Below are 13,331 nucleotides of genomic sequence, written 5' to 3'. Positions count from 1 at the left end.
TTATCATGGACAAAAATCAAGTGCACATCACGTGAACAACATATGCACCATCGCAACAATCCAACCAATCACAAAACAGATTCTGCGCGTGAGGCCTGTTTAGGCCTATATTTCGTATTTGATTAGCAACGGTGTTTTTCGTGGAGACTATGGTCAGGTGGTCGTTTCTAGAAAAGTTAGCAACGACGTTGCTCAACCACCATGGTACGACGCAACTTGCGACCAAACAACGACACTGTTACCTAGTGTTCATGTGCTTCGGAAAAACCTTTCTCCGAGTGAAAACATCATCATTCAGCGTCATTCACGTCACTTAATGTGTGAGTCAGAGGTCGGAAACTGGGGCTAGATTTTGCTAACAGAGTTGCCCAGTTAGGGGCTCATCATCACTTTTGTCGTCACGTTGTAGTTCGTTTGTAGTCCATGTGGCCTTTCATGTCCAACAGTTTTAATGTGAACTTGGTAATTTGCCCTTTTTATCACTTGAAAAGCTGCATATCTTTCTTTAACGAGCATCTTACACTATATTTTAAGCAAATACAGTTGTTTGTTTAGGATTAGTGAGTGTATGTTTTAACCTTTGTTGTGGCATCCGTGTTTGTCACACATTCGATGGCAAAGCACTTGAACACTTGCTGTCGGAAAAACAAAGTAGCCATGGGGGCGGTCCTTGTCATTCCGAGGTGCTCTGAATGCACCCTTACACCTGTTCCCAGAAAGCATCGTACCTGTGTCGCAATTCACTACCTCCGACGTTCGAACACCGTAGTTCCAACAACGTTGTTGATGATGCAGCGATACATATCATTGGTGGAAACAGTGGCAACGTATAATACCCCACCCCCTAGAAATGTTCTGTCACGGCCTATGTCGACACTTTTCTAATCTAAACCGAGTGATTAATGCTGGCATTGTCATTGCCATCAGCCAAAACCTAAACCTATTGCAAGCATATAAAACAGTTAATTTAAGCAGACCAATATGAGTCATTATTTGTGTTAAATATCTATGTTGGAAAAAATATATAGCCTGGACAAATGTCTGGGTATCCCATAGGATATCAACTGTCTCGTGGCTTAACGGCAGCGCGTCAGTGCGCTGAGCGCTCGGCCGGAGTTCGCGTCCTATGTCTTCTTTTCATCTCTGACTAAGAGTAGGCCTACGAGACACAACAATAGGTTTTGACCATACATATTTATGTATATAGTTACTCTACATCGAGAGACCATAGGTAGGCCTATAATACATCAGTCAAAATCAATTGAATGTCACACTAGTTCACCTGCAGGTAGCGAGAAGCAAGAGGACAATCTCATATCATAAGAAAATCGAACCTACAACGTTGGGATAATAAGTCATCTGCTTTAGCCACTACACTATTTATCACTGCTGATGTAAGGGACTGTGAAGATTATAATACTAAAAGCAAGGCAATACTTGAATTAACATAAATAGCAAGAATGAGCCAAGTAGGGGAGTCAGTGTCTTAATCAAAATTAAGCTACAGGATAGATCAATCATTGAGTCATGAGATAAACATCCACTTCGCAAATTTTGGTTTAGGCGGTTGTGATTTTTGGTTAGGCGCTCCGGACACCAACAGGAACTACCAAGGAACGACACAAGTGCGACTGCCTAGGGGCAGTAGTTCAAACGACCAAACTTTGCGTCCTTGTTTGCGATTGAGAGTTCGAACTACCCTTTCTAGAAACACCAAATCCAAGAACGATGGAGCGTACTACCAAGGTTGCGACGCAAGTTAGCAAACGATGCTTTCTAGAAACGACCCCCAGAGCAGCGAGCAGGGCTGGGGACGTGAGTCCGGGCGTGTGCAGGCCCGAACTGCACTGTATGACCACTGAGCATAGATAAACAGTAAAATGTAGCTGGGACGGTAGAGGGGTTAGAAACCCATGAATGAAAATAGTCTATTTATTTCAGGTAGCCTATTTTTGCACCAAAAATATGTGAAAACCATGGAAGTTTAAAATGTAAAAAAAAAAAAAAAAAACTCTCACGTTCCCAGCGCCCCCCTAGGTTGTATGAACGCCCCCTAGGGGGCGGTACCGCCCCCGTTGAGAAACCCTAATCTATATGGCTCTGATCTGATCTTACAAACGGCGGCGTCAAGACACATTTGAGTTCTACATCGGAGATAGAACGCTTATGATCGATCATGCAATGTGTGCGTCCCTGCAGCAAGTGAAACTGGAGGTAACGTGGGTTAGAAGCAACAATAGTTTAAACAAAACGTGGCTTCCTGTAACTATCAATGGAAAAATGGATAGAAACTGCTAATCATAATCTTTAAATTGACATTAATTAAGCTGGCTATATGCAACACAATTTATATATAGGCTATTCCCTTTGCATATGTTTGGGTAGACTTCAAACGTTTTTGAATTTGAGCTTACAGTTCTGTGTCCTTTACATTTATTTAATAGGTATTAGTGATACCCAGGGTGCGATTTGTGTAAAAAACAGAGGGGGGGGGGGGGGATTTTGAATATGTTTGTAACCCCCCCCCCCCCAAACAAAAAAAAAAATGAACGAACGAATAATTTCATAGCTAATAATAGCCTATATTAATTTTGCCAACTTTGTAACATTTACCTTTAGCTTAGTTTTAGTTGTGTATGACTTTAAACAGCGAGTGTGCTCAGCTCCTCTAATGCAGGGTTGGACTACGTTTTGAGAAACATACAAATTCACCTTGTTCTTGACCCATCTGAAATGACTCCTCTACCTTTGCTGCCTCCATCCTTTCTGTATTTGTTATGTAAAATGTTGTATATGATGACACTGAAGTCTTGAGTTGGTGAATTGGCTAACAGTGTTAGTTGGTATACAAATAGCCTACACATTGCGCTACACGCTGCGTAGGCTGCGTGCATTCTCTCTCCTGCAGATTTGCGTTCAGTAGCCAAGTGCGTAATATTGTAAAAGTTGAAAAAATAAATGTGTTTATTGAAGCCTACAGAAAATAAATAGCTTATCATACTGTCAGTTAATTGGCTACAGTGCAGTGAAGAGTTTGGAGAGAAGTTATAGGGCAACTTGAAGTTTTATGAAAATAATTTACGAACCAGAACATATGGGCCATAACAGAGAATGTCTAATAAGGGGAGAACTGCCACTCTCGGAAAACTTCCGGTTTCTAAACTGTTCTGAACTGGTTGCAGTTCCTTCTGTGGTTCCACATGAGGGCGCTCGTCCACGAGTGCAGAATGCATGGAGGTCTATGGAGCTGTACCCCTCAAAATCCACTTTTCTCGGGATATAATTTTTTTCCAAGTAATTTGAATATTGTTTTCGAAAGGGGAGGCAAAGAAAATACACTTGGTTGAGTATTATATTTTTTAACGTCACTTAATTGTTCTAAAAAGCCTTTCAAACGTGTCAATGACGTCATTCATTAGCACAATGCTAGCGTGTTATGGGCAACAACGACCCAACCTGTAAGAAATCAAAAGGACATAAGTACTCGTTCATTCAACTTTTGACCTATAACCCATGTTGAAGTTATACAAACTACAATCAAATCTGAGATTTGTCAACGACAATCAGGTGAAAGAGGCAAATTTAGCCGTCTAGCTCCATTGACTCCCATTCATTCTGCACTCATGGCGATCGCCCCCAGTGGAACTCTGGTGGAACTGCAACCAAAATTCGGTACAATGGGACTTAATACGGAGTGGCAAGGCTCTCCGTAGACGGGCTCTGGCCATAAGCTTCTATTTCTTGCAGCTGTTAAAACACCTAGCCTGGGTGCCATTCCGAACTTAGTCCCGCCCACAACGTTTGAGGTCGGGAAGTTCGGTCTGGCATTGATCAATAGTGGCGCGAGTATGCTCGCCCAAATACTGGCGGGCCAATCAAATGGTCAGGGCGGGCTTTATACGATGATGGACAGATGCTCAACAGTAACGTAATCCACCACGTCACCAAAGAGCGCTTGGGTTGAATTCGTTTACAACAACGATGGCTGCCGCTGGAGAATTGAGATGTGTAGATTCTGCTATCAGGTCTGTTCTAGAAGATATCGACAGCGAATTAATTTTAAAAGAGGAACAGAGTAACGGGATCAAGGCATTTGTTGATAAGAAAGATGTTTTTTGCCGAAGCAACTGAAATGGGCATCATGGCGATGCAACTCGGCGTGCACGACGAGGTGGATATAGCCAGCGGTCGTTGCCAGATCCTTTTTTGAAGCCCGGAATCCTGGCTGCTGAACAACAAGTGGAGGGACATGCTAGGCTCCGATGTTTTTCAAGCCAACGTAATGGGTATCGTCATGGACGAAGTTCATCTAACTTACAAATGGTAAGAGAGTCTAACTGTCTGACTTAGTAAATAACTCCCAATGTCGTGATATGAATCCCATGTTGTAAACATAGTAGCCTAGGTATCGTTGTACGTTCGCTAACTCAGACTTGGTACAATCATAACGTTAGTGTGATTGTAGCGAACTAGCTGTTAAAACATTCTAATGTAGGTTACTGTTTTATTTCTATCAGTGGTCAGGCTGCAAAAGGGCAGAAGGGCATTTGGGTGTTGCTTTATGTACTCAAGCACCATACCCATATTGGTAGGCTAGTCACTGTACCCCTTATAAGTGATGTATTCTTTTTAGATGTCAGTACAGTCATTAAAAAGTACTAAATGATACTACTCATAATTTCTTATTTTTACTCTTACTTATTGGTTGCTTTTTGTACTGCTATATATTCCAGGTACACCTGTGCTGACATTGATCGCTTCTGCTGATCGGGAATCCAGAGCCAGGGTTATGAAACAGCGTGGGTCTGATTAAAGTACCTGGCCATACACTGGAGTGCCTACACTGGATTGTGAGGGATGTTAGTACAAAGCTTGACCCAGCAGTTAAGACGGTACTTTAATGGAGTCACTAGTTGTCTGCGGAAAGCTTTGTACTGCCATTTTGAGGAACACACCACATCTGTTGATCTAGGACATCTGTGCTGCACTCACTGCCATTCTGTTTGTTCTTGTGAACCTGAAGGTTGTGGGGAGCTAATCCCCAAATATGAACACTTTCAAGGGGAGGTTTCATCACACCACAAACACAGAATAGTCACACCTAAGGGCACACTTTTGATCAGGGAACTGTTACAAACTTACAGGAGTAGTTTACTTCAGGACCATAAAAACATACCACTTTACACAGTCGACACAGCCTGCACTGGTTTTGGAGATGAACTCATTGATCAGTTTTAGAACAGTGCACACAGATATTTGACCTGGACTTCATTATCCATAATCTCCCTACATACAAGCTGGAACATGCAAAAGAGATACTATGAATTATGCATGAGGTTTTTGATGACATCGAACAGAGTCAAACTAATTTGTTTGATGACTGTGTTGTTCAGGATGACCGTGTTCAGGTTGACATGGATTACACTGGTTACTTTGATGACGAGGATGAGGATGATAAGATACAATCATCCCCAAGTAACTTGGAATCAGGCTTGTCAATGTTGAAGATCTCAGGCTAGCTTCAAATTCAGGCTCAAATTTGTAGCTTCAGGGTCCTGTTGTTGTGCAAATGCCTTTTTTTTTACCTCTGTTACATTAATATTTTTGAATAAAATTAAAATGGTTTATACTTCTCTACTGGTTGGTGATGTTTCTGCATTTAAAGACAAACAATAAGACATTTCAATAAAGATTTTTAATATCTACACATAATAGGTAATGTTTGAAGATATACGCTGAACTTTGAACATACAACCAATAAGAAAACACAAAAATGTTTTCAAGAATGTGGATACTACTAAACTATTATATGAAAACAATTATTTACATTGTCATTTACGAAAACAATATTTACAAATTACCATCACCATTTACATTTCACATTTACTTAATTATTTAAATAGGCACATTTTGCCAGTCCATTATTTTCTCCTGGTAATTCAGCGTTGCCAATAAGTTTCTCTTGAAATTCGGGAATGCATGAGACTGCCTGCCTGGGTGATTTTTGTTGGGAAAGTTGTGTCTCCCTGAAAACGTTTACCAGTGTTAAAACGTCCTGTTCTCGGGCCACATGATGAATGCCAGCCGGCCTTGTCAGCTCCAGCTCTGTGTCCGTTTTGTCCATTAGCTCTTTGACGATGCCAATGGACCTACTGATTCTGGCTGCTGACATTTCTGACATGTTTGGTCCCAATCCTCTCATAAATGATTTGAGAAAATTGTTTAGGTGTTCCAGGTGGAGGTCAAGTGGATGGAAAATGGGTGACAACCTGAAATATAAGTGAACACATCAGTGTGAAGAATTACAGTATAGCCTAATAAGTATAACGTGCATTGACAATACATTGGAAAATACAGACTGTTAAATATGGTGACACCAGATGCAATTGCTGAGCAGGTCAGAGAAACACTGCCCACCCCCCACAGAGGTGCAGAGCACAGAAGTGGGGGTTGGATAACATGCTAGTCCATTACAAAATGAAGTTTCTACATATTGACAAAGTGACAGAGGCCAACTTACACATCAGGTACAAGTTTATCCTGGTAACATTTGCTCACACTACACTGAAATTCGGGCTGGCTTCCAGAATACTAGGCATGTCAAAATATGACTAGATGATTTAATCATAGATAGATTTCACGGAAATGAGGAGTGTGGGAATGCACAGTGTTTATCACATTGGACAATAATCACGACTCACTATTAACTCATGTGAAACGTGGCAATCGAGGTTATTCTCATAGTCATATCATAAGAAGTAGAAATGTATTAACAAGCTTACCTCTGTAATGCTTCTTCGCGTTTTTGTACCGGTTGGAGTTGACGGATTGGGGCAGAACTTCTTCAGAGTCCGGGGCGTCTCTGATGCCTCAGATGAACACGGTTCTTCAGGCTGGTCTCCTTCGTCTTCTGTCCATTTTTTAAACACGGGCATGTCGCGTTCCAACCGTGTTATAAAGTTCTGACAGGACCGACAAATGCGATGCGATTTGTTTGCAGTGTTGTGGAGTTGTAATCCTAAACGGATAACTTGATCGTATATGCATTCACCTTTACTTTCTCTCAAAAATGAGGTTCGTGTGTTGAAGAACTCCGTGTATCCTTACATTATTTTTACAACACCTGCGAAAATCGCTCACATTTTCTTCTTCTAGCGTGCAGTTGAGTTCTGTTGACATCAACTATGCGTCGCTTAACATACGTCACACACTCCGTTGCTCTGATTGGTTGTAGGTCTATCCAATTGAGTGCAGAGGCATTTTTTTTCCTGGTTCGTTTGAAACACGCCCCATAATCACAGCTCTATGGAGCAGTATCAGACTCAAATTCTGACTAGAATTGAGTATGACTACGTCAGGCTATAAAACACCCGCTAGATAGTTTAAATACCCACCAACATTTGTTTTTGCTGTACAGATTTTGTGTTCGATGACGTTCAGAAATATGCGCCGTCTGCCAGAAGGCTACTGAATAGCCTACTCTGATGTATTGACACTGAAGATCGCTAGATTTCAAGAGTTTAAGTAGGCTAGCAGTTAAGTTGCATTCATCGCTATCAAGGGGTTTAATCCTTGTCCCCACCGGAGATAAAAATAATTTAGCAGAGGTAGGGATAGGAAAACCAGAGTTGGGGAAATCCTCACCATCCCCCCCTACAAATCGCACCCTGGTGATACCTCGAAATTAGGCTGCTGTCTGTTAGGCAATTTATTGTAGCCTGCTGTGTGTGCGTGTCTGCAGGCAGGTGTCTCCCTCTCCCTCCCGTGTCATAGGCCTATGTAATGTGTCCAGAAAACCCACAACACGCAACAGTGATAGAGCAATCAGAGTATCATGATACGATTGCCATCTGGCGGTAGTGGTTTGTGGGCCTATTGGGGTCAAGTAGGAAGCCCAGCAAGTTCCAAAAGTAGAAAAAAAGTTTTGCGAGATCTCGCAAAACTTTGCGAGATCCCGCAATGAGATCCCGCAAAAGTGCATCGTTTTTTTTTTCTTCTTCATGTTTTTTTTCCCCACTACTTTTTTTTTTTTTTTTCTAACCCATGTTTTTTTCCCCCATGTCACCCGGAGGGCTCCGTAAATTTCACCCCTGTAGGCTGAATAGTAATTGAGATATAGCCATTCTAACCTGTTGACAGCCATTTTGGTGGCCATTTTGAAAATGACCCCTTTCCCAAGGTCAGATTTTACTAGATTTTTAGTATATTATTTAGCATGTCCAACAGTACCAGAATCCATAAAAAAACCTTTTGTATCAATTTTTTTGATGTTGAACCCTATATTGACCCGCCTAATAGGCTATACGCATTTCAAAACATCGCAACGTGAAATGCCACAAAAAGCTGTTTATGAATAGGTCTTAGTGACTTAGGAGTCCTCTAGACTTCTTTTAAGCTGTCCCAGACTTAGGTGTTACTTTTAGGTCTAAAATGCTTCGTGAATTACTTTTAGTGAAAAAAATTAGGAGTCCTAAAGTTAGGAGTGACACGCCCATTATTTTTTGGAGTTGCTCCTAAATTCGCCAGTTAGGAGCTACTTTTAGCCTTAAAATTCTTTGTGAATACGGCCCCTGAATTTCTTCCTCTTTTAATGATGTGAACCACATTTTGAAGTATGAACCAAGGGAATAGGGAACAGCGACTAAGAGAGGACTGAAGTAGTCCACCTTCCTTAGCCCCCAAACCCCAAATTAGGGAATTTGATTCAGATAGAGAAAACCTCTCAATCAAGTCAACCCTATCGTACATCATAAACCCATTGAAAAGGGGCCCTCGCATGAGACACACACACTTAAGAGACACTTCCTCTCTTACCCTGTGATATTATCACAGTCCGAAGACAACTACACACAGGAGTAGCGATCTCAACTGTGTTAAAGGGAATCCCTTTGGACACCAGAGTAGTCACAAAACGCACACCTCCTCTTTTACCCTGTGAAATCCTCAGAGTCCGAAGACGAGCGCCACCCTTATAGAAGTGACTTTGTCTTTGAAGAAGCATGCAAATTCTTAGCATCTTAGAGAAGATGCCTGACTGAGTGTGTCAAAGGGTGTTTGATGTAGTAACCTATCAATGGTGGAAAACAACATCCTAGAGCTTCCACTGGTTTCAGCAATTGCCTTAGAGAAGTGGATCCTTCTCCCACTCCGAACAGCTTTATTATAGTTTGCTATTTTTTTCTTTTAGAATGACACGGTGAACTTGTAGCTTAGTTTTCCTATACATGTTCTCTCAGCTTTCCTACAGGATCTTTTTAGGTCATGGATATTTTCGTTCATCCAAGGCGTCAGTTTGCTACAGGGCCTTTTTTAGTCTTTAAAGGAGCCACTCTGTCGAGCAGGACAACTATCAGTATTGAAAGCTTCTACCATTTGGTCAATAGAATGATTGAACAATTCTGAAATTATGGAGTCTGCTAGAGCTATGAACTCCTGCTCTGCTCTAGTGCAGGAAACATGATTTAATTGAAGTTTCGGGATGAATTCTGAAGGCATTTTAGTATGACATTAAAAGATACACAATAATAATCAGACATATTGATATCATTTACCAATAAATCAGTTACCTCTATCCCTCTAGAGATGACTAGATCAAGGGTGTTGCCAAGGTTGTGGGTGGACCCTGTAACATGCTGCTTTAGCTCTAAACTATCCAAAGTATTAAGGAACTTACTGGCTTTAGCATCAGTCGTTTTATTGACATGAATATTGATGATGAGTGACATAAGTGAAATGAGTGACATAACTGAAAACTGGTCGAGGAAGCCAGTCCATAGTTTTGGAGGGCAGTATAAGGTCAATAGAAGTACAGCTGGGTCAGCCTTCAGAGTGAGGGCGATATACTCGAAGGAAGATAAGTCGCCAAAATTGACTCTAGAGCAACTATAGAGAAAGTTGTTCCCCCTTTACCCTGCCTAATTGAGTGGAAGAAATTATGAAGTTGTAATGTCTGTGTGTGGAACTCAAGCAGCATTCATTCATTCATTTTGTTCTGTGTTAAGTATGGATCAAAGAGGCCAAAGGCACATTTAGAAAAAGTACGGTGTCATCTATTTGCTGAAGAAGGCCCTACAAAGTCCAGATGCTAGGTCTATTTCAATGAAAATTGACCAGTGGTAGTTCAATGTCAGCTCTCTTTAGGCCAGTTAATCTAGCCCATAAAGACAAAAAAATTGTAACAGAAATGTCTCATAGTTTTTATTGGTCCTAATACACTCCTGAATCATATACTAAAAGTCTATCACCAAAGATGGAGTGGAACATATATTATTTCGAGATTAAAGGCCAAAGTTGTGCCCAACACTCAAGTAAATTGAGTAGAATAGGGGAAATTTTGTTAAATGTGTGCTAATTGTTTTGAAGGTGTGAGGTCAGAATTGACAGAAGCTGAATTAAGCATTAGTTTGTGCTGGATAATATTATTAACACAGTGCATGGTGTGTGTCATATATAATACATCCCATTGTGTTGAAATACTAATCTGGTTGTCCATTCCCCTGACTTTACCCAGTACTTTAAACTCACCCACATTCCTACAGCTCCATCCCCCCGTCTCTGTGTTATTGATGAGATAAACAAAACTATCTACAATGTGTACTGTAAGCTGAAATGCTGTCCCACTTATGTCAGATGCATGCTCTTTGGCCCCTTTGAATGACTCTTCAAGTATGTTGGAATGTCTCTCTCCAAGGCAGGATAGCCAGCAACTGCTGCCTAAAATGAGGTATAGGAGTGCAGCACATTAACAGCACAAAGGAACAATGACATGTCTTTACATGTGCCCCTTGAGCATGACTTTAGAGACCCACCTGGACGCCCTTAGGGAAAGAATGTTGTAAAGACAGCGTTGGGGCCTAACTTTCTTGTAGCCTTAGGTGAGAGGTAAAACAGTGTCTCACATTTCTGACATGTTTTGTCATCTGTGTTTGGAATTCACAAAGGGTCTGTAGGAGGGGTCCCCACTGTCAGGAGTTCATTGTATTATCTGTTCACCTTTGACCAGTATCAGTGCCAAGATCCAGTTGTTGCCCTCAGCTATAAAGTCTTTGGAAAACTCCAACAGCCAGTTTGGAGTTTTGCATATCTGTGGCTATACACAAAGGTCCTAGCAACTTGATCAATTTAACCTGGCCATGCTTCCAATTCGCACAACGTTTCTCGAGAACTCTTCTGTGAATATCATATTTTTCTCAGTATTCAGAGACAGCTAATTGGGTGACTTCTCACAACAGTGTCTGCACTGCAAGTTTTGAAGGTCCTATATTATACTTCTTTTTCAACAAGTCAAAATAGACATATGGGTTGCACAAAACATGTCCCTGAAGCTGTTTGCACAAAATTCCCCTCATTACACATTATCAGCAGCTCCATTCTTGGCAGTTTCAGTCTCATTTAGAATAGACTGTTTCTGAGGCCTGTTGCCTTAAATGTAAATGAGCTGTTGTTGGCCACACCCCACTCCAGAACTGATTCCATGTTTACGCCGCCGGACGCGTATCGGACAGCATGGTCGAAAGCCAGGGAATACGAGTCGGTTGGTGACACAACCAGAGAGCATCCAACTGCCAGTGATAAAATGCAATTTGTTATGCAGGAATAATAAAGAATGTGTGACTAGTCAAGTTATTGGAGTTTAGCCGAAACGTCTGCTAAATAATAACAATAACCATAGCAGAATCAATTCAGACACCTGCATGTATGATGTAACATAGCCTATCAATGTTGAATGATAATGGGTAAAACTTCATTTGGATCGGTATTTAAGCCCAGTAGAGGTGATGTACTATTCCAGAGTGTAAAAGCATTTGTGAAATTGGTTGCCAGGTGACCTGGGTCGCTTCCAGCATAGGCTAGGTTACGTTATATGGCCTTCAGCCTCGAACCTCGAGACGTGTCCTGGGGAGTTTCTGTTTGTATACTTAAAATATGGATGATATCAGGTGTGTAAAAGCTGACCATTAAACCCCCCACCCCTCGAAAAAAAGCCACTCAACTCTTTCACCAGCCACTATAGATACAGTATAAATGTTGGACAGAATTCATAATTGGCCTGTCCTCCATGCACAGTAGCAACAAAACTAAAGGTCAATAGAACAGCATTCATATGCCATAGTGTCAATAGTGGCTAGCTAGCACCGTTTAAAACCTGAGAAAAGGCTCTTTCATGTGACACATGTGTGATGAGTAGCCTACTTCTCGAGGAGTAGGCTACTCATCACACATGTGTCACATGAAAGAGCCTTTTCTCAGGTTTTAAATAGAGAAGAATGGGTGAATTTGGACGCACTTCATAGTGTGCTGCGCCATGCTGTGCAGGAGATTGCGGCTCACTGGTAGTTATTATAGGTAACTTCAAATCAGCGTGATTTACCCTTATAGGCTACTGCACATTACAAGATCTGTATGAGATGATCCGCAGCACTGAAGTGAGAAATTATTATGACCGCCGTGCAGCGAAGTGGCGGTCATATAGGTTTAGTCAGATTTTTTTTTCTTTTTCGCATGCCCAAATTTCCGTCAAGGATTCCCGGGACACTGAAAGACCGGGGTACACGAAACTTGGTGGGCATGTAACCCCACATGGATAGCATGGAACCATCGTTTTTCGTTTTGATCTGTAGCCCCCCCCCCGCTGGACTGGACCCCCCGAAAGGAGGGTAGGGCAGACACAGTTTTCTGTGAATATCTCGAGAACCGTAGGGTTTAGAAGGACCTTTTTTTTTTGTATGTTGATCTCAAGGGGCCATGTCAACCCATTCCATAACCACTCATTTCATGTATAGCGCCACCTAGTTAAACACAAAAAAGTAAAAATGAGGTGTTGTAATCGAAGGTATCTGTGACCTAACATAGTCAAAACTGCACGAAATTGGAAGTGTATGACACCCTCTGTATGCACGCCAAGTTGTGTGGAATTCCGTTCATGGGGGGCCACACAATAAATTAATTTATGTTACTATAGTACAGCGGCTAAGGCCAGATTTTTACCTAAATCGTTCAGTTTTTGCAGAAAGCACGAAACTTGGTACAGGTATAGTACTACCCCTAGTGATCAAAAATTGAAATGGACCCCAACACATAGCGCCCCCTAGTGGCCCCTTGACTCGTGACTTCAAATATGGCCACCATCTACCACCACTCTACATTTATAATGCTATGCTGCTTTTAACACATAATATGATGTGTCTATAGCATAATTAAAATGGCAGACATGTTGGATTTTAAGGAAGTAGCCATACATTCTGACACTGAGTCAAAAACTGGGGTGCATTTAGGCTATGTGCGAAGTTTTGACTGTGACTAAACCCTGCACTTGCCTGGGCTCAATCCTT

The 13,331-nt window shown here is 41.5% G+C and overlaps 1 long non-coding RNA gene across 1 annotated transcript; it reads left to right on the top strand.

Moving 5' to 3' along the window:
* Positions 1-3,651: 3,651 nt before the first annotated feature.
* Positions 3,652-5,633, top strand: LOC143103825 (uncharacterized). The gene is made up of 2 exons (XR_012982948.1): positions 3,652-4,323; positions 4,734-5,633. It is a non-coding gene; the product is annotated as an uncharacterized LOC143103825 (long non-coding RNA).
* Positions 5,634-13,331: the final 7,698 nt, after the last annotated feature.

Source organism: Alosa pseudoharengus, unplaced genomic scaffold (assembly GCF_046254945.1).
Source record: "Alosa pseudoharengus isolate Yale_2024_CS ecotype anadromous, Long Island Sound unplaced genomic scaffold, YU_APseudo_1.1 YU_APseudo_1.1_scf_5, whole genome shotgun sequence".
NCBI classification, from domain to species: Eukaryota; Metazoa; Chordata; class Actinopteri; order Clupeiformes; family Clupeidae; genus Alosa; species Alosa pseudoharengus.
Note: the sequence above shows the minus strand (reverse complement) of the source record. Positions and strands in the feature narration are given on the sequence as shown.